We start from the raw sequence: 21,000 nt of genomic DNA, 5'->3' as shown, positions 1-21,000 counted from the left end.
CGCATCTTGACCTAGCTATTTAAGACATGGCTTAAAATTTACTCAGTTTAGTGATTCTTTATTGTAATAACAAACAGTTTAAAAATACCATAATTGCTTTTGACCATAATCATCCAACAGTCATTAGCTATTTATCTCAAAAAATTAATCCTCAAAGGGTGACCCTCATGTCCAAAATATGCTCTCAGTCATGAAGAATGATTGATGAATTATTCCAAGCTAGTCCACAGAACCACATTTAGTGGCATTTTATCATCAAAGTTACTTTCCCCTTAATCAAAGGCTAATGCAACATGAAATCCTTAAATATGGGCTGCACCATAAGATAAAGTTAGCAACCTTGAAAGGGCTGCAAAATAGCAATTTGCACACACAAACACAAGATTTAGAACTACCATCATAACCTGCATCATCAATCACAAGCAACAGTGGCTTTAACGGGCCTATTCTCAGAGTATATTAAGCTACATGACATCTTAACCTTCTTGTAAGGCCACGATAATCTCTTTACAATATCAAACAAGTGTAGAAGGGCAGATTTGCTTCACGCAGAAATATTCTTTGCATCAGATTTCATAAATAATGGTATTGCTGCCTTATCAGACATTCATTGGTGTTATTTTCACCCCCATATACCCGCTCAGGGAACACTGACTACAAATACCATCACACACACACTCTGAAAGACAATACACTCTGAAAGGTTTGCACAACTGTAAGAGAAAGTTCTCACTGAAATGATGCACATCTCTTTGGGCAACAGCTCATCTTCCAAAACCTGATTGCAAGGGAGAGATCGGGGCAGTTGCCTGTGACTTTTGACATAACTTTATAAAAAGTTTTGTTCTTAAATCTGATTGGTGCTTTTGCATTCACCATGTTCTTATGAAGAAAAGTCATGAGTACTCCAGCCTAAGTATTAGTTACACATGAAAAAAGAAGAATCTCAAGCAAAATGCTGCCCCTGCAATAATTAACTATAACCCAAGTTATATGTATCAGAAAGTTGTGATTTCATTCTGCTGTAAAATTAGCAAACTATCTCTGAGGTGCAACTTCAAGGAGAGCAGAGACTGCTCATCTTTTAAAAGCTACCACTAAATCCACTGTAAAATGGCAATTTTGCTAATTCAGTTTTTCAAAATACTTTAAAACAAATAATCCAGTTTTAATTGTTCATGCTTTCCATGCAGAGAAGAGCAGTGGTGACATGAGAAACCCAACTAATATGAGAGAAAGAAGTGTCTAAGGAAAGGGCTAGCAGAGGCACAGAAGGTGCGGAGAAGGAACTGGGATGGAAGGAAGCCAGGAGATAATGGAGGAGAGGACATAGCAGATCTTCAGAGAAGCAGGGAAAGATTAAGGACATGATGGTAGACATGCTGGCAACAAGGAGACTAGGAAGGAGGACAGTTATTTTCTATGGTTCTTGAGAAGCAAAGGGATGCCTGGAGATCACAAACAACTCCTGTCTTTGAAGAAATGATCTAAAAATTACATGCAGTAAGCCTACATCCAAGTAATCCTCTTACACACTGACCCACAGCACTTCTAGCTGAGCCAGTTTCCACCTGGAACAAGTGGCAATTCTCTAGGTTCAAGTAGCCAACAGCTACAAGACACAAACATTCACACACCAAGCAAATGGGAAGCTACCACTTTGGGGATGGATGCCAGCGGAGGAAGAAAGACCCCACAGTTTCAAACCATGCCATAATTAACTGCTGTTCAGACTAGAAGCAGAAAGCATATTTATTATAATTGCCTTTCCTAGAGCTTTTACCCAGCACATTCAGTATTCCTATGCAGGCAAGGACATTTCTCCAGTGCAACTGTACACTGTGTCTGCTGGTAATATTTCTAATTAAAATTACACTGTAAGCCTGCTTGCTGAATACAATGCACAGATGCTACAAGCTTTCCAAGATCACTTAGCCTGTAGCTGTTTTAATTAGCTTGACAGGTAATAAAGTAGAATTTTATAATTATACTATTACAATGCACAAATGTTTCCTTTCAAATCTGTACTTACTGAGTCACTTAGGTAAACAGCAGCCAGTTTTGGTTCACCAGACCAGAAGAAAACCCCAAACTTGGCTTCCTCTATGCCTTGCTTATGGCTTAGACAGGACCACATGCTGCTTAGGAGTGTAGGTTTGAAAATCCTTCCATTCCTTAGAGATGAGACGTGCATAAATCCTGAGTTTGCTGTCCCCATAAGTGTACTTTTATCAAGCATAACAGCATGTGTAAGCCCTTGCTTTCCTAAAAAAAGCATGGTGTGCTCAGCTCTTTGACAGCACAATGCTGGATCTCAAGGCGTGCTGCTAGGCAAGAGCCCCATCGGCAAGGGGCAGATTTTAGACACACAAAGTTTGTATAAGTTCTCTGTGGAGGACATCTCAGAGGCTTAGATCAGATTGCTATTCTGATGCCCTTTCCCATACACCACAAGAACACAATTCTGGCTTGTGGTCCCGTTAGCAGACCTAAACGTTGCACATCACATCATTGAACTTTTAAGCACTCATATTCGCTAAGTACTTATCCACACTTCGCTTTTTTTAAATACCACTTCACTACAAATGCCACACTGGTTATATCACAGAATTGAGGCATTTAACACAAATTCCGATCACATTCTTGCTAATGAAAGTGTTTACCAAATAGTTACGTTGTTCTGTAAACAGAATGCAATTTCCATTCTTCTGTCTATAGTGGTGTCAGCATTTGCAAGCCATTACCAGTATGCATATAGCTGTCTACTCCAGTCATTCACACTTGCTATCAAACTGGCATTTAAGGATTTGGAATGCAGAACACAAGTCTGCAGCCTAAAAATAATATCCCGAGATTTGATCCTGCACTTCTTATTCAGGCTCAATTAATCAAGGTTGCCTAACTCTTCAGAAGTACTTTTTATCAACAGATTGAAAACACTTTCCAAATGAAATGGGTATCAGTATCTCCTTTTTACTATGGGGAACCTGAAAACAAGATTTCACCTGAGAAAGGTCTCTGAGGCTAATTTAGGAGTACTGTCCAAAGGGATGAGGAGTCCATTATTCAAAGTTATCTTTTATATTAAGAAATAAGCTTTTCCTTTCAGACACTAGAAAGTGATATATCACAAAATTTATCATACTGTCTTTGAAAACCTCACACAAAGATAGCTTTGCAAATTTCAGAACATCCAGGCTGAATAAGAATAGCTTACTTGATCTACAGCAGTAATTCAGTTTTCATTGTGAACACCACCCAGGACTAAGGAGAAACTTCTGAACTACTCTGAAGAACTAGAACTTCAGTATTTTGATCACAAGGCATCGGTAACCCCTCTGAACAGATATGGCAATAGTATCTAAAACTAAGAGGGAAGACCACATTTATTTTTTAAATATTTCATTGTAAACTCTGAAAGGGTTTTGTTCTCCTTTGAAGGTAACATAATTCATACTTAAAAGCATGTTGTTCTTTGGTAGCAATTTTATCCATGGAGATTGGATACATGTAAGTCAAGCTTGGTGGGACAGTTTTGGGACAGGGGAAAACCAACACAGTAGGGATGCAGAGGAGCGCACAGCCAGAAAAGACACAGCCTTCTGTTCTTGACTGGACCAGAACTGGACACGCCAAAGAGCAAATTATTTCACACTTAAGTGTTTCATACTTGATGTTGTTCCAGGAAAACAACAAAAAAAACCCCCACAAGATAGTTTCAGGATATATAGGACAAAACCCACCTCTCAACTAACAATACTGATTCCTTTGGACATTGAAGCTGAGATGCCATCAAAAAAATTTGAGCTTCAGAAGCACAACAGGTTTGCTTGGCTAATTCAACTACTAAGTCAATCACTCAATGATTAATTGAACACCAATTTTGAAAGCCTCTTGACAAGAAAAATAAGAGCCTAACCAGAAAAACAACCCCCTATTGATAGCAAGGACAATATCCTTTTGTGAAAGGTTCATTCTTTAAATTATATACATTCTTTTAAAACAATGGTACATTACAAAAATAGTTTTCTGAATTCAAGCTGTTCCAGGTTTTCTATAAACCTTCCAATGTAGAACTTAAATGCAACTTCTTGTATATTCTTTTTAAAAAAAGGTAAGCAAAACCCACTGTCAGTGTACTGAGAAACTAAGAGGCAGATTCTTTAATCGAGACATAAACAATGGAAAGAAGATTTTAACATTCAATGCAATGACATTAGAAAGAAATTAATATCACCAATAAGTCAAAATTAGTATTAAAGAATTGTTACCTTCTCCAGTGCATGATATGTAGACTTCAGTCAAATTTCCAATACCTGAAAGGAGAAATTCATATGGGAAGTCAGTTATACTGATATTTTAAGTCATTAAATTAATTCTTATGCACATTAGCTTATTTTGCAGAGAAATAGGCTGTCTTTAATTATTTGTGGTTTGTTATTTTCAAAGCACCACAACATAAAAGCAGTAAACGAGTCAGAATACTTTACAGGATTTTTCCACTGCTTGATGCATGGTTTCCCCCTCCTCTACTGAGGTCTCCCTCTCTAAGAACCCCCAGCCACAGCACACTGTTCACCAGTTCAACACTTTCTGTAGACCCTGCACGTTACACTGGAGTTCAGCCACTTCACCTGGCACTCCTTGAACCTTATTTTTTCAACTCTAACTTCACTAAGGGCTGAAACACTTTCAGCTGCTAAAGCCTCTGATGGTGAATCCCCATCTTCCTTCACTGCTCAAATGCTCTTGATCTCCCACAGCTGACATAAATTCCCAGCTTTCCCCTATCACTGCTAACTCATTGCAGCTGTGAGGTGACAACAAGCCAACCTAAATCCCAAAAAAGGAGGCTGCAGCACAGCCATTTCCCAAGGAGTTCCACTACAAACATTAGATCATCCAAACTACTCACTAATCAAATTTGGAAAGTAGAAAAACAATGAGAAACCTGTTCAACATCTGTTTTTAATCATATAGCTTCATATGTTCAGTAGCTGGCTATGGGACACACAAAATACCTATGGTAGATGCAGAAGATATGTTTATGAAACTAGAATTAGGCAAGCACCATAATGTAGCAAACATACTAAGAAATAAGCTTTTTTTGCACTATCAACACATCCCAGATAGGAGAGGCACAAAAAACATCTGACATTTTGGCTTAAAGATAGAAAACAGATGACCAATGCTTAACTAAAAGGTTGTAGGTTGTACTATAACTCAAGATGAAGAAGTCACAACCACAGGACCCCCCTGCTTCTGTTCAAGTCTGTAATACAGTGGCTACTGAAGTCCCTGAGAATACAAAAGGCTTCTACATCACATGCTCTTACCAGTTTTACTGTGGGAGATTGCATGCTAAGGAATTACATTACTGGCAGTCTACAAGCATATTATGGCTTCATTTAACAAATATGTACCGCTCACAAGCAATCAGCAACTTTTAGTAAGGACTTGGTACAACATTTCTCAGCCTGCACTTCAGAGTTACATTCACTAAGTGAAAGGAGTCCCAGACTGGCTCATCTGTAGCTGTGCACAGCCCTACTCGTCACCCAGATTTGCTGGAGGGAAGAGCTCCCTTCCAGCTCAAGAGACCTGATAGGCAACAGGTGGGATCCAGCACCAACACTGAGTACGGGCAAGCTCGTTGGTAGAGGAACAGGCTTCACGGAAGGCAGAGCCAGATGGAGCCCCTCTGAAGTGAGCACAGCGCTGGGTAGAGCGGATAAATATTTGACATTCGGAGCTACGCTAATTAGACATCAAGAAGAAATGAAGGGTTTCATACCAATCAAAATATTACTCTATTTACTGTAACTGTTCAACTTATTTCAGTCATAGAAAGTTTAGGAGAACAACTTGCACAAGTTAAGAAATGCTCCAACACCAACACTGCTACATATTTTTAGACACCTACAAATCCATCCCTTGCTACTGAAAACAAAGAACAAAAAAAAACCTCCAGTTTTTTACTTGGAAAATTCTGATATTCTCTATACTTCCCTATCCATCTCTAAAGTATCCCTGAACTTGTGTGGGCAGATAGGGCAGAGAGCCAAAGCAGGAGAGAGGTTTCTTACAAAACACCTGCCACACAACCTTCAGAAGTGCATTTGGTTTGGGTTTTTGTGTAGTGGCTTTTCTTTTTTTTTTTAAATTCCTGTCATGCTTGTGTGCATAATTGAGCTAGGGTGGGTTTTTTTGGTACTCATGTGGGAGACTCTGGATCAAATCTTCATTTTTCTCTTCCCCCACAATCCCAGCAAACGCACTTGCTACTAAGCCTATTAACTGCTTTCTTCTGTTGGAGCTGCTCACATCAGTTAAATATTCACTCAAGCAGGACATCTGATCTCCCCTATGCCCAATGAGTGCTTTGGCTAGTGAATAATTTTGTGGTAGAAGGAACAGGTGACTGGTTAAAAGCCATCTACATTACGATTTATGTCTGCTTAAAAGCTCAAAACAGCAGCATGTACCTACTCAAATCCTTCGGAAATTTCAGCTTCCAACAACAGAAACACTTTTGTGGACAATTTCTTAAAACACTTTGCATTGGCAGAGAGATATTGACTTAAACCAGGGAATAGGCAAATTCTGAATGTTTTACTTTCAGTACAGTATTTCATCCCACAGTAATTGCAAAAGGCTGAACATTGCTCTTCACAGTCATGTGTTTGAGGTGGTGATTAAAGTAATTGTACATTATCCTCACAAGCAGCATTGAACCTGGACTTCCAGGCTTGAAACTTAAAGCATTTAAATTACATTATCCCCAAACATTCAGCAGTGCCCAAGTAATTTTGCTAAATAATAAAAAACCTCCCATAGCCTGGAGGGTTTGGCCATAGCTTCCAATCAATTCAAACACACACCTTCATCCCAAGTGAAGAACAGACTGGAGCAGGTACCAAGGGGAACAAACAGTGCTCTCTCCCCTAGGTGACACTATGGAAGACAGCACTCTAAAAACTGAATTTAGCAGCTTCAGTATTTTCTGCATCCCTTGTCAACAGAAGGCTTTGAAAAAAACTTCAGAACACAGATATGAGGTTGTCTCCAAAGGAAAAGGCAACAACACTCTTTTAATGTGGCTCCCCAGTTGCCACTCCAGTTGTTCTTGAAGCTATAACTTCCAAGAAACCTGAAAAGAAAACTCAGTTTAGTGCAATCCTCATTTCATGTAAAGGAACAGCACATACTTCAAGGAAAAAAAAAAAATTTAAAGATAGAAAATAAAAATAGAGAGGCTCCACATCATTTCACAGAACTACTGTATAATTGCACTAAATTCTAGTTTTCAGGTGGAGGCAGTTCTTTGGGAGCTGGCAACAGGGAGCACTGATGAGAGGCTGAAGAACTGCTGATCTCTCGACTGCTGCCAGCAGAAATCCATACATTACACTCCAAGTTTATATTGACACACTGATGCAGACTGAGCTGAAAGAAGCTATCCCACAGAAAGCTGAGGTGCAATTCCCACCTGGAAGTTTATTAGCATAATATGCAAATACTGACATTCCTAATGCATCTTTCCTCAGAGTACTTCTATGAGATAAGAGTAAGGGTGATGGTATTTCTCTGTGGAAGGAAATCAAGCCTGGTCAATGTCAGGAACATTACTGATGCATCAGGCTCTGAATCCCCAAACCAAAATTTTCCCTCAGTCACTTCAAACATGCAACAACTCATTTGTTGACGTTCTTTCTTCTTTTTACTGTCCCTGGTTCTATTCTGGGCTTAGGTTTATCAAATTAGCCTACTCTGGCACTGTTTTGTATTGCCTGACAAACCATAGACTAGTCTTGTCCTATGTTCCAAATTCACTGTTTTTAAGGAAGCTTAAATACGGATATGAGACTTTGCATCTCTCTGCTTCTCTCCAGTCTCAAATTAGGCACTTCAGAAGCCCTCAGACTGCAGATCTGTCTTTATCTAAAACCCCCTATGAACTGTTTTAAGAGCTTTCCCTGCTTCTGTTTTCTGATACAAACTTGAAATCCTTCCAACCTTTCACTTTCAATAAACACAATATTCACCTTACCTTATTGTTAAGAAATGCAAGAACCACATGTCTGCCAGCCTATGGGCTTATTAACCCAAGTTATTAAGTAATCAAGTGCATCTGAACCTGCTCTTGCTTATTTTCTTTTCCAGCAGTCTTACCAGCCTTCATGAGGAAAGATGTTCCCTGCAACTGCTCCTATTGCTGACCCTATTCCTGCTCCAGGAGGGCATTTCTCCAAACAAAGCCCATACCCACCCACCTTTGCCCCTTCTCAAAAACAAAGCCAGAGGACACTAACTGCAAAGCATCACCCAGTTCTACTGCCCATATCAACAGATAAACAGCAAGTGGTCCAGCAAAGGTGGTATCAAGCATCAGCTGTGTCATTTCCCTGCCAAGGCACACATCTTACACAACAGGAACCCACACTTTATTCAGCATCATCTACCAGCTGCAGCTGAGACATGGCGCAGCCCTTCCTCAGTAACATCTGAATCCTTGGCTTGCCTCCTGTTCATGAATTCAAACATTGTTATTAACACAATAGATTGATTATGGGAGCTAAACAGAAAAGACACAGTTTTCTGAAGCTGAAATATAAATCCAGTAAGCATTTGTCACAGAAGCATTTCCTGCACATTTAAACATTGTTTAGTGAGTCAGCCAAAAGCGTTTTGCAAGCGTAATCTATCTCATGGAAGAAAAACTCAAAAAGCCTAATCACCACCATAGCTCTCCCAGGGTTTGACAGGTTTAGCTTCAAACTAAAACGATGTCAAAATAGAGATCCCATGTGGTTTATTATAACAAAGAAACTGAAAATTAAATATTTCAAATTGTTATCTTGAGGTAGCAAAATACCTTGGTCTCATCAAGTGGGGATGAGCATTACGCATTAATATTGGATTTTTAGCCTTTACAATGCCATTTGTTTGATGTCATTTGCTTCACAAACGAAAAGAACGTTGATCTGCATGACTGCATATTGATAATAAAACAATCTTTAGACACCAGAATTCTTTGGAGAGATTGTCAAAGAAATCTCAAAGTGATTCACCAGCTGGTTCATAAATTGAGCCTGTAAGCTACATTGTAACCTTTAAAATTGTCTTCTATTACTTAAAATGCTCCATCAGAATAGGCTCAGAACAACTGCTTACTGACTTACAGAGAAGAGTCACCTGTTTGAAAGAGATGTTCTTTCAAAGCTATTTTCCCACAGAGATACAGGTGAAGAGCCCATGTATCAGGAAAGAGCCCAGAATAACTACGGGAGACTGCATTCTGAGAGAATGATGTGTTCATCACCTTTCTACTTTAAATTGCAAAGTAATGAAATGCATTAAAATTGTTTTATATTGTCTGTGAGTGATACTCTAGTCTCTCCAAACTGCTGATTAAGAGATCCTTTGCTCATTTGCATATAGCGCATCAACCCAGCCACTTACCAAAGGTTATTTTAACTGAACACACCAGGCTTTGGTGACACAAAGGGAAAAGTCACTTCAGATACAGTCAGGGGTTTTGCATGTGTTTCTTCATTACCAAGATATAACAACATCTTTGCAGTCCACTACAGCTTGCTTTCCAAGCAACAGAAGGGGATGGGTTGTACCAGCTCCTCACTAAAAAGACAAATACATTTTATTCAACATTACTGTAAACTGCAGGTTTATAATCTTCTTAATTTTTAATGAGATGTCAAGAGCACATGTAGTAACTCTAATGATGTACAAGACCCAAGTTTAACTCCTTCTCCCCAGGAAACAGAGGTTGTGGGAGCTCTCCAAACCATCACCAGCCCATGACCCACTCTGCTTGCTGGTGACTCTGCAAAGAGTCCACCACAGCTTTACAAAAGTGTATTTCTGCACTTTCTTTTCAAGCTTCTACTTGGCCCAAAGCCTGCCTCAGCTGAAGGACACGGTGCAAAGGATATTGTTCAATGTCACATCTGAGTGATTCTTTGCATGAAAGAGCAAGCAGAAGTTAACAGGCTATACCTACCAGGGAAGGGAGGGGACCATTAGTTCCCCTTCATTTCTTGTTCCTATCACTCTGTTATATTAAATCTTTTCTTACTGGGATTGAAGTGCCAGAAGCAAAAATTATAACTGATCAGAAATATCTCTAATCACTTGTATCCAATCACAAAATACCAAACAAGAAAGGTCAGCGATTAAAAAAAAAAACAACCAGGCACTGAGTAATTAATGTCTACACAACTTGTAATAATCAGCAACCTTGATGTTTAATTTCGTATGTTTTGCCATCCAGTTTTTATTTGAGGCGACAATTTAGTGCTTATTTGCAAGCTAAGGTATGTATTCACATAGTCCCCTGATTGCTGTAAATGAAGGCCTTAAATATTTACTGCTAGTAAGACATTTTAAACTTTTAGCAAGATTATCTTCTAATACTCAGCAGTGTGAGATTTTTATGACCTTATGTGTTGACGAATAATCTTCTGCAACACGATAAAATGGATCTACGCCCACAGTCTATCCCTGCTAGAGCTACAGCTCCATCACCATTAAATTGTTTGTTTTTCTTCTTTTTAATTTGTTCCTTGTCCTTGCAAGCCAGAAGACATTTCAGATCGCCCACATACTCCCTCAACACCATGTTCTCCAAAAAACAAGGTCTTTTGCTTTCTAAGTTGGTTACTTATAAAAATTGCGAAGTTACATAACTAGGTCACACAGTGCACAGATACATGAAGTCTGCAGAAGGGTTTTGAATTTAAACATGTCCACACCAACTACAAAACATACGCTTCCCTTTGCTTACCCCCATTCTTCTACATAAAAAAGCAACAGTATGAGTAAGATAGTTGACTTTCTAGTGCTGTATTCAACCAACATGGAACAAGGTTAGATGAACAGAAGACATGACAGTGACACTACCAAAAAAATAATCAAGCCTGCAACACTGGATGAGAAAGTCCCTGTGGACTCTGCAGGTTGCTACCAGAAACATGTGCTGTGGGGTGTTTGGTGTAGGAAACACACAGCCAGGGTGAGCCTGCTCATCACCAGGGTGCCTCAACACAACAAGTAGTAGTTTTTTGGTTTGGGTTTTTTTTTATTTTATTTTTAAAACCTTTGCTCTCTGAAGTCACAGGGAACAAAGGGGTGGACTTGAAGTTCCAACAGCCCATGCACTGCTTTATATCCATTTATTAATGCTCTGAAAATCAGCAGATGCATATTAACATGCTGCTCCTGCTCTTGGAGGCTCACTGGTAGCCCAGGATGAAGCTAGGAGAGCAAACCTCTTACTTGAAGAGCAGCATTCAGTGGAAAGGCAGTGGATATCCTCTACTTTTACTGCCTAGACAAAAACTTCTTGCTTTAAAAATGCTGAATTGTAACTAAACAGAACTGTTGCATAATCAATCTTTACGACAATCAATTTAGCAAGTCCTGGATGCCACTAGGGAAAGCCAGCAGCAATACCCACAAAAGCCACCTTGACCTTAACAGCCAGCCAAAAAGGTGTTTATGTACAATATCTGAAGAATAAGAAACTGATACATGAACTGCCAATAGCTTGCAGTCAATATTCAGCAGAGAACTATCCAAACTTTTTTTTTTTTACCTAATTCAGTCTGCTCTAAGCAGCACACAGCAAGAAAAGCAAGTGTAATAAAACTGATAGTGTACACAGCAACAGCAGAAGCCTCACAAAAACTTCCCAAGTGCAGAAGAATGTCATTAGTGACCGGGGTACAGTAAATCTCACATCCCAGGAAACAGCACTCTGGATTTCTGGTTCGGGGCAATTCCATCATGAATCAAAAACCTATGTTATGAAATTACATCTCAGAGGTTTCTTCCAAAGGATTCATAAAATATCTTAGAATAATGAAGAACTGGTAACAAAAAGCACTCTTAGTTTTCCGAGATAAGTTCCTTTAACTTATCAGTTTATAGATTAAGCTAATTGATACATCCAAAAATCTCAGTATTTAGTAGCAGCAGACAGCAAATGAGTACAAGCTAAAAAACCTAAAAGCAGGAACAAAACCAGAAAGGCTGGTGAAAGTAACAGAGCAAAAACTTGATCTAAATAAACCGGAGTGTGCCACACAAGTGGCAAAGATGAGACTGTCCACCATCCGTGACAACTGAAAGCCGTACATGAAGACTAGAGTCCAGAAAATCCATTTATTTGGTTTAGTGCCATCTACTTAATGCACAAGTACAAATAAAACTAGGCAAGTCCTGAACAGTAAAACTGAAATACTTTGAAGCAAGAGATTTAAATGAAGGCCACATACATGTATCACCGACAACCAGTACACACTCTAAATACTAACTGTAAAATCAGAGAAGCTTAATGTACAGTAGCAAATTGCTTCCTTCAGATTTCAATTAATTTTGTAACCAGTTTTCCTAAATCTACACAGAAACACTAACAGACCACGAGTATTTCTCCTTCAGCAGGCACGCTACCTCTTTCTCGTCCCCTTTAACTTCCCAATTCTGCAGCAACACCCTGCAAAAGAACTAGGAAATATTTTATCAATTTATTCTCTCAGAATCACTAGGTTATGACTAGGGAAAGAAAAAAAATCTGTTGAAATGTAATCTATCCACATTCAGAAGCACAGAAAGCTATTAGTCTGCGTCCTAGTGATACCAAGCCCTTTTCATACAAACAGTAGAATAAGCTAAGCTACCCAGCCTTGACATCTGTCAAAACAGAACAGGTCTCAAGTAGTAATTTATATGGGTAGCTTTTTTCCTCCTCTCCTTCCAGTAGTTCAATTATTGCAGCAGCATCATGAATAAGTGGCATTATTTTCAGGGAAAATTAGAGAAACAGAAAAGGAAATATAATAAGCATAGGATTTGCCAAAATCCCTTCCTCTTTTTTTTTTTAATATATCTATAAATTACTCTTCTTCCCTTCATTGTATTCTGCGGCTGCAAACATATCAGTTCAACAATTTTCCCCCATTTCAGATTCATCAATTTTGCCATGATGTCCTCTCCATTATTAAGTCCTATTCATCCTAATCACGCAGTTAGTTTGACTATGTTAATAGATGTACAGGATGCCGAAAAAAACCCAACCATGCAGCTCTTCGTCCTTACACCTACATCCTGAGTAATCTAAAAGTATTAATGAATTTAGCTGTAAAAATTAGTAAGTCAGCACTAGGTTGTGTCACTGCTGACCTAGTGGAGCACAGTCATGCCTTCAGGCTGTTTTTACACGCAGATAATTTGTGTTATCATAAGAAGCAGGCCAGGTTTGTTTACACAGTCAGTGGTCCACATAGCATCAGCCAAGCACAACATTACCTTCCATGGGTACTAAAGCCAGTGCAGATGCAAAGACAGCTGAAAAGTTCTTCGATCATTTTGGTAGCTACTGTTTTGAACAACAGCGAATATAAAGCCCAGTATATTTCAATTCTTGGCTGCTCATTTCTTTTCTGTTCTTAGTAAGAGGCACTCCTGCCTTGATCCTTTGGCACCTGACACTAAAACTCAAGCGTGAAGTCTGCAGAAGGGTTTTGAAGTTAAACATGTCCACAACAACCAGAAAATATACAGCTTATACTTGAGTAAAAAGAGCACATTAATAGTGACATGCTTTCCAAAGGCTAATACTCCCAGCAGCTTCATTTTGATGAGGTGAGAGTCTCTTAAGCTGATGCAGCCCACAGGGTAAAGGAAGGAGATCAAAGGAAAGGAGTAGGGCTGGAAGCTACAGAGGGACCTGCTCAAGGATCACCAATAACCCCCCAAGAGCGGGCAAAATCCTCTTCATAAAGGTCAAAACTGGAACTTGGCAACCATGAATCCCACAAACCAGGGTAAGAGACTCTGCCAACCACACTGCATTTTCAGCTGCATAGGCAGAACACCTAGAAGAGCAAACCTGATCCTGAGCACAGCAAAACATCGCTAGATCGCATTTTGATCCCACTGATATTCAGGGGATCTGAGCTGGCTGCAGGAGAGTTACATTACAGTGCTGTCGATACAGACAAAGCATCCAGGACCTCAAACAGAGGAAACCTGCTTCTAAATGGAAACAGCCAAACGTCAAAAATCCTTATGATTTTGGGAGGGGAGGCAATACAAACTTGCAACTTCTTTCTCACGAAGAAATAGGAGGAAGCTTTGACCCCCTGAGTGGAACCACCACTGCAGTATGGCTGGTGTTAACAGCAAGTGCCAACGTTCACATGTGGCCAAGCCACGAAGATGGATGAGCAGACCTCAAGAGAGATAAAAACCAGAAGCTTTGGGTGGTTATTGTCTAAACCTGCACACAGATTTTCCATTTCATCAATACGTAGCTTGAAATCTTTTGAGTTACAGTGCCTTTTCCCAGCTTGAACCCTGCAGCCCAGTGCAGCAGTGGTACAGGAGGCAGCAACAGCATCCTGGGCTCCTGGATGCCACCCAGCCAGCCTGGCTCCTGGCAGCATATGCTTGGGAAGCCTGAGCAGTTTGGAGCAGGATTTGATCCCCTCCCAGCAGCTCCACTTCCTTAACTGCAGCCTCCACGGCAAAATAGGCAGTTGGTTAATTACATTGTTCTGTGGAACATTTATTATTAGTAAAACAGATTTGTTGTGGCTGCTGGGCCACAACTGGTAATGTGAAAATATGTTTTGAAAGCCAGAAGGAGAGTACCAACTTTCCCATAATATGGAAAAATCTGAAAATAAGAAAAGGTGTTCGTAGTATCTAATATAAAACGTTATGTTCAAGGTATACAAAGAAACTATAACATTATCTACATATGCATTGAAGTAAATATGCTTCTTCATTAAAATAGGGGCTCCGTAAGACTTTATAAATATATTTCATATCATCTCACAGAGAAGTTATAAATATATTGTGTATATCTATTTATATATATCCCACATGAAACATGCTGAGAAATTTAGCTCTATCAAGACAAGCACTCATGCACTTGAAACTTTCAGAAATTAACGTTTTAACAAAACTGAAGTTTTATTCCTTTGTGCATCCATTACAGTTATCCTTTATATAATGTATTTAATTAAAGCTTCGGGTCAAGTGCAGCTTAGAGGTAAAGAAACAAGTAACAAAACAGTTTTGCTACATCTACACAAATCAGACTGGCTTTCTGTCTGGAGTCTCTATTATTACTGAAAAAAAGTTGGCTAGCAAGCATTTGAAAGAAAGCAAGGCAGCTCCAAATTTTTCTACAAATGTCTTAACTATGGACTTTTTGTAGAAGTTCTGATTTCATCAAGGATATTTCTTTTTCCTGAAAAAATAACTTTGCTATAGTTTTTCCTTAAAAAAAAAAAAAAAAAAAAGAAAGGCTTAAGTATTCAGGAAGTAAGCCCATTTTTCTAGGTTCTGGTTTTCTAGCCAGTTCCACTAAAAATGCACTTAATTTAAAATTCACATCCATGTCAAAATCAATCCTATCTCTTACTTGTAATTCTGCTTGAATCTACTGCTCAAAGGTGGCATGTAACATTAGGGATCTTGCTACAATCCAGCTAGAATCAAGTGCAGCAAACACATTTCCCCTCCTCTCTCCTCTTGAAAGAGTTAAATCCAGTATCTCCATCGTCAAAGTCATTATTCTATCAATACACTGAATAATTTAGTAGGCAGCTGTTTGACTTGACATTTTTATACAGGTCATAAACTCACTAATACACTGAAACCTATGCCTTAACTAGTATTTCCATGGGGTAAGGCTGCTCAGGGACTAAGCCACATATATGCTGCTTGCAATTATACACCACGGGACTGCCCAAGTTTCACCTGGCTTTCTAGCTATTTTATGCATATTTTGATAAGCAAACCCAATTCCCCCCCTACAGAAGTCAAACATTGCTATTCACACATTTGTATATGAACACCGATAACATGAACTGTATATATCTGTACAACATTAAGGATATTACTTAATCCTCAAAGGCTAAGCAGCTTATGATTAGCATTAGGCTATCTCAAAAGCAGAAGTGAGGGGCGTCAGGGGTTTCTTTTGGGCAACAACTCCTGGCTATTGGTGCCCAGAGCTTTGAGCAACTGTTCAAGTCACAAGGGTTTGTGGCCAAGTACCTAAACGAAGATGCTATTTAAGAGAGATGTGGGGAAAGAAAACAATTATGTATCAGCTTATGGATGGAAATATAAACATATGTAATAGAATAAAAAGGAAAGAACAAGTAAATGCAAGGGAAAGGAGAGCCAGGAACAACACAACACAGAAATCACCATTGCAAAAGCTCCAGCGAAAAACATGGTAAAGCTACGGTGCATAGAGTAAATCCTCTTTATATACTTCTACTACAGCTCAGCAATGGAAAATATTCATCTGATAGCACTTTTCTATAGTTTGAACAGGAGTTAACTAACATATCCTCTAAGGTTTTGATCAGCTTTAGACCTCAGTTGACCACTATATGCTGCGTATGCCTTGCAATCCAAACACGCAAATAAATATCAAGTACACTCTTAAAGTAGACCCCAATGAGTCAGTGAGAGCCCAACTCCTACATGTTTCTGAATACAAATTAATCCTATTAATCCTTATTTACATCCATGAGAAAACCAGCAGATAGAGACCACCTTCCAGAGGTCAAGAGCAGGCAAAACGTTTCACAGGAGTCTCATTAACTACAAAGTTTCTCTGACTGACATAATAGTAACTACTACTACCAACACACCTGGAGACCTCTCAGCACCTTATGTTTGTTAATTCTTCTATCAGGACTTATGTTTCTTATATATAAATGAATATGGCTTGTCTGCAGGACACGAAGCAGCAAATCAGTAATTAACTCCAGGTACATGCTCACATCTTCTGGAAGCCAAAGTATTATCTGCATAAGAACATTAGTTTTGCCAAGGGAGCTGTGTAGGAGATACCAGGGTAAAGAAAATAAAGCTCTGAGGAACAGAGCTGAACAGAGCTCAGCAGAGGCACAAATAAACATAGAGCCTAACCCTGCTTTTTGACCAGAGCAATCTACCCAATCCTGTGCTTAATCCTTAGAAAGACAGATGCTACCTTCAAGCAAAAGTCTTATTCCACCATCTTCTACAATTCCCAAATGCCTTTTGACAGCACAAGTCTTCCCTGAGCAGGGCAACAGGACCTACAGAACTGCCCCAAGAGCCCTCTGGCAACTCACCAGGGCCAGGTCCTGGGGAACCCCTTCTGCTCTGCTCCCTGGTGCAGAGCCAGACTGCACTCCCCCAGGCAGGACCTCATGCTCTCCTCCAGCCACCTTCCCTACGAAAAGCCCCTGCAGAGCTCTGTCTCCTCCTGCCTGCTCCAGGTGTTCTTCTACCCTCCCAGCTGCGCCCAGTTGGGCATGGGGAGGCAGGGCCATGGGCAGACCTGCTCTGCAGACAAGGGCTGGCCGGCAGCCCTGCCGAATAGGTACATGGTGGGTTATCATTAACACGCATTATTCCTTCCACAGGACCTGTGTGAAAATGTTGGGATGGGGAAATGCTAAATGAGGAAGAAGACTGAGTTGAAACGTGGCTTTGATGCCACCTACCATTCACTGAGGCAGGAGAGAAGCATCTCTCAGAGGTTCTCCATCAGTCCCAGCAATGAGATGATTGGTATGGCATAACATTTCTGGACAATATGAATCTGACAGTGGCATGGCTGGGAGCTATTTTGTTAAATGCAGAAGCAGCAATGAGAAGTGAAAAGATACTCTCCCTCAAGCAGACATAAAATCTTTTACTAAACTCAGGGGTCTAACCAGCGAAGCAAAGAAAAAACCCTTCATTACCAAGGCACCCAGCAGCTCCCGCCCAAGAGGAGACACAGACTATCCCACAAGATAATACTGTCCTTCGTGCCACTCAAAGCTGTTCTGTGAATCCCAAATCTTCAGATTACAGAAACACAAATGCTAATGAACTGGCCTTGAGCAAGCAGCAGCATGGGGCATCTCCCTTCTCCATCAAAACCCTTCCCAGCAGACAGCTTGCAGCACGCTTAACGAAGCAAAGACTTTTCCCAGAGCTGTTATAAACCCAAGGTCTGCTTTCTGCTACATGTTGGGGGACAAAAGCCCCTAACTGGATCTCAGAGATCCTCTGTTATGGTAATGCTCAGAAAACACTGTATTTCTTTTAAAAGGACAAGTGCTGTAGGCTGGAGGATGGGATGGCAAGAAACGGGCTGTGACTGTAACGTCTGGTATCAGAGTGACTCTAAGTGGGGTGATGGAGGACTGAGGGAGTGAGGAGAGCAGCAAGGGGAATAAAATTACCATTTCTAGTACTGGACATGAAAGCCACCATTGCCCTTGATGGCATTCATAAAGTATACCCTTAGTAGGTATTACTGTAATAGGGTAATATTTTTTGTTAGAGCTGCTACATGGAAAGCATTCATCCATGCCAAGAACGGAGGTCACTGTCTCACTGCTTCCTCACGGGCTGCACTGGGATTTCTACTCAAGAGACCCAGCTTTCACTCTTATTACAAATTCTCTTTTTAAGGAGAAGGGGCAGGTTAGTACTAGGACACAGATAAAATATTTAAAAATGGAAAATGAACACAGGCCAAAAGCAAAATGCAATTCTGCATGCCTAAGCCTGCGGAAAGCTAACCTAACCCATCCAAAGGAGACCCAACTTTGTCTAGACAACAGCAGTTTTGGCCATGGAAACTGTTAGATGCATTGAAAAGGAAGAAAAGTGAAAAGATTTGCTCTCCACTGCAATTAATTTAACTACATATAAATACATCACTTTCTTTACAAGGTATAAATAACTATACGCAATTACATGCTAATTACTTACAATTAAATTGCAGTGTAAATACAGCAATGCACAAAGATAATCAGATGGTTACTTGTACAATGTAAATTAATTGATAACAGGAGATTTACAATTGCAAATTACAGCGATTACATTTTGAATCCTCTGTTAGATGTTAGGTGTTACACACAGTTAATCACTGAGCTTTTTTTGCCCCCCAAGAGGGTAACATTATGCATTACTCGGGGCAGCGGGTACCCGACTCTGGGGTGACACAGGGAGGAAGTAGGTGACAATTTTCTGAGTCAGCAGACATACCCTTTGCTGTTATTTCCAACATAATTATCCCACATAATTTCCATCACTATCTGTTATCTAAAACATTCTCCATGCTGCTAGCAATAGGATACTTAGTTCTGATTAGCTTTGGAGAGAGAAATTTCTATAACCTTATCTTTCACTTGCATTTCTGATTCCCTCTCCTCTTAGCTCCATCCGGCACTCAATTTAGATTCACTTGTGTGGCCGTCTACAGCTATAAACATAAATTGTCTGCAATTTTACGCCTTCAAAATCCCAGGATTTTTTCATTATTTCACCAACATGCAGAAGGCAAATCTACCATCTATTCATAAAATAACAGCAGTGGGTGGTTTTGCTGCTTACTGGAATGTGTTTGTCCTTTTCTTAAAGGTTGTGCGTGCCTCTGTGTGTGTATTTGTGTTATTTCAGAGCGTCTGCCTGTTGTCCCTGGTTCCTGCTAGAAAAAGGATGTCTGCAGTAGCCGTTTGTTGATTTTCTATTGACTTCTGTTTGAGGCTGAAGGTGTTTCTCATTATTTTCTTATAATACAGTGAGGATACCAATTTAGCTACATTGACCTTGTAATGATGTTTATTTCTTCTTGTATTAGTGCCTGTGTTGAACACAGGTTTTATTACTCATTCTGTGTCTGTGTTTTGCTGATTTGGGATTATGTGAAGCAGCTAGTAGGCTTGGTGCACCAGCCTGCATGTGGTCAGTAATCTTGAATCAAATCTTGATTTTAGCCCTGCTATAACTTCCAGGACATCCAGGATTTTGAGACGCAGTTCAGTTGATGGGACAGTTTTGCTTAAATGCACCTGACCTAAAAGTCAGAACTCCAGGAGGTAATGTAACATTTAATCAGTGTCAAATTAGGCAGTTATGTGGCAATACCGTGTAGGAAAAGAACAGTAACCTGCTCTTTGGTATAAGCACTCAGAACATCATGGCCAACCTCAAATCTTTAAAGTAACTTTCAACATAAATCTGCAAGAGTTGAGATTTTTTGCCTTCTGGTTTATGACCCTTTCTTTTTCATTTTATAATTAAACTTTTCAAACTTCATCTGGCAAATAGCAAGAAACGTATTTCAAGTGGAAGAGGAAAGTACACCATGCTGTGCCAACAGAAATAATGAATTCCTCCTAGGGTTGTTAAGGCACGTACTGATTAAAACTACAACTGCACATTGCAAAAAGAGGACAGTTTGGTAGTCTAAATGGCTGAATTTTTATTATTTCCTCAATAAAGATAAAAATGGCGCCAGAAGGATTATTACAAACTGAGATCTCAATTCTCTCTGAATGAGGTTTTTGCACCCCACAATGACATACGTAAACTTCACATATTTGAGGCATGAATAGATCCAATGGAAAGTGCATAAACACTGGACAATCTGGACGAATCTCTTGCTTAAGCAGCATTGAATGCATCTATAAATGAGATCTTTAGGATTTTTAGGGTGTTCAGAGATAGTGAATTTCAAGTAGAATGGTAATTTTCTATTTTTTCCCTGCTGGTAGTCACGAAGATGCAGAATTATTGCAGGCTCAGATAACACGCCATTTTGTTATGAGAAAAGTTGTTATTTTCAAATGATAAATGTGTAACTCTTGTTTTAGTAATTTATAAATCCAAACCAAATGCTCCAATAGCTTTGAAAACACTTTGTAGCATGTGAACATTTTTGCCCTGTTAACATAGCTTTTACACCATATCCTTCCAAGCTGAAGCCTGGCATGTCTTGGTGCTACAGATAAGAACTGAACTAAGATCAAATGCAGAAGTTTACAAAACAGCGGAGGGAGGGAGCAGGGGGCTCGTGTGTCTTGCTCTCCACAGATGTCTGCAGCAAGCAAGACGCCCGTCAGCATGCAGTGAGATCTTCCAATGTTCATGACCACAGGAGAGGAAAAAGTTGAGAAGAAACCC

General features: G+C 39.7%; 1 protein-coding gene across 5 annotated transcripts in view; it reads right to left on the bottom strand.

The window, feature by feature from the left end:
• Positions 1-21,000, bottom strand: part of LOC141947741 (contactin-4) — a 343,702-nt gene that overhangs the window by 300,015 nt on the left and 22,687 nt on the right. For 2 of the 5 annotated variants that reach the window (XM_074879183.1, XM_074879188.1), the window contains exons 2-3: positions 9,463-9,639; positions 4,272-4,316 (exon numbers count right to left, since the gene is read on the bottom strand). The gene's annotated coding sequence lies outside the window, so the exon portion shown is untranslated. Of the gene's footprint in view, positions 1-2,032; positions 2,193-4,271; positions 4,317-6,881; positions 7,291-9,462; positions 9,640-21,000 lie in introns of those variants that run through there. The other 3 variants (XM_074879184.1, XM_074879185.1, XM_074879187.1) reach the window with 3 other exon arrangements.

Source organism: Strix uralensis, chromosome 10, assembly GCF_047716275.1.
Source record: "Strix uralensis isolate ZFMK-TIS-50842 chromosome 10, bStrUra1, whole genome shotgun sequence".
In the NCBI taxonomy this organism is placed as follows: domain Eukaryota; kingdom Metazoa; phylum Chordata; class Aves; order Strigiformes; family Strigidae; genus Strix; species Strix uralensis.
This window is presented reverse-complemented; position numbering and strand designations above follow the sequence as displayed.